Raw genomic sequence first — 1,874 nt, 5'->3', positions numbered from 1 at the left:
TTAATTGCCACATCTAATGCAATGCCATAGCTGTATTTTACAGGTTTAAATTAAACCTTTTGTTATAATGGCAAGATCTGCAAGTTCTAATAATTTAAATGTAAAAAAAAAACTATCATTTTAAGATTGTCAAAATAGAAGATGGCACACGGTTTTGTGAGAAAAGCCATTCTTAACTATGCACCTATCATGACAAACATCTGAGCTGCCTCTTTTCCTCTTTGTAGTAGACCCTTGACACTCAAGAGGTACATGCCCCAAGATTTCTGCAGATCCTCAAATTCAAAAATATTTTTATGTCAGAATTCCACAAGTCTTATCACGAATCGATGATGACTGATGTGGCAGAGACACTTACTGGTTATTGAATACCAGTGTGTTCCCTCCACATTTTTCAACCACCTCAAAGTTAAGATGATGTGAATATGTTATTTGGCCAATGGGATACGATTGAAACTGATATGATTCTTTTTTGGGCTGAACTGCTTCAGAACGACATTGAACCCCTCCTGCTTTCTTTCTCAGTGTTCTGGAGAAAAAGATCATGGAACTATGGGAGAATAGCTTCCCTGGAGACTCCCTAATCTTTCAATAAACATTATGTGAGTGAAAAATAAACTTTTATGGTGTTACTGATTCAAAGCTAGCCTATGCTGATTAATAGAAGTACCACAATAATAATAATTTAAAAAACTATCCTCAACATTTCACAGTAAATAGTCAAAGTTCATAAGAATGTTTCTGAGATCACTCCTCTAAACTACTGATGCCATTGCAGCAAAACAGTAATCCTTGGGATACCCAGGTCTCTACCAAATCTGACTCTATATACAGAGAAAATTCAGACAATTAACTCTATGTATGTTTTGCAAACCACACAATTTAAACTGACTTCCTATTACACTTACCTCAAATTCATTGAGAATCACTGGTATAAGTTGTCTAAAGAAATGTTACTTTCAACTGAAAATAAAGATATAACACTAAGAAGTAGGTAATTAACAATAAAGTTTATTCACTATCAAATGGATTTTTAAAATCAGCTTGTAGTGCCCACATACTCTAAAGACTTATTATAAATCTTTGTGAATTTACCTATTTCTTGGACTCCACCTAACACCTAATTTTACTTGGCTTGGAACATATCTCATCTCACTTACAGTCTAACCTAGATATAATCTACCATTAAATATTAAATGCATGGGACAAACCGTTCTCTAATTTCTTTCCATCCTATCTATGAGTCAGGGTCCAATCAGGAGACATAAACCATACTAGTTACTTAAACAGAAATAACTCAAATAAAAATTGTTTAACTGGGTATAAAGTGGTTTAATAGATAATCCAAAAGGTAAGAAACAAATACTAGGTACAACAGGGGTAGTATTTCAGGAAGCAGCCTCCACTCCTAGGGCTAGAGAACAGAAGTTATAAATTGGAATTTTTACAACATAGAAGCTTAGAGAAGCCCTAATGGAGTGGAAACTCAGATCTCAGGAGGAGGCATTGCTTATCTTGTGCTTGTGTCTCTGAGCTCCGAGTAAAGGCCAGAGAGGAAGGACCAAGACTCTCTCTACACTATGAGGACAAAGCACTGGCTGGCTAGTGCTGCTAAGGGATGAGAATGTGTGCTATGAGGCTCGTTCTACAAGAGTTGTAAAAGTGTAGTTGATTTAGCAGTCAGGAACTGCTGCTATTGGAGTGAAGAATTGCTGGGCGACAGAGCAACAGGAAACAGGTGAGAAGGAAGCAGAGTTCCTACAGAAAACAATCATGATGGAGCAAGTCCCTGCTCCCTCCTCCAGCTGTGCAGACATCGCCTACTGTCCACTGACAAAGCCTAACAGGGAGCCAAATGACCAAGCAGAAACAGG

This window comes from Pteropus alecto, unplaced genomic scaffold (assembly GCF_000325575.1).
Source record: "Pteropus alecto unplaced genomic scaffold, ASM32557v1 scaffold121, whole genome shotgun sequence".
Classification (NCBI taxonomy): domain Eukaryota; kingdom Metazoa; phylum Chordata; class Mammalia; order Chiroptera; family Pteropodidae; genus Pteropus; species Pteropus alecto.
The sequence above is the reverse complement of the archived record's forward strand: the minus strand, read 5'-3'. Positions refer to the sequence as shown.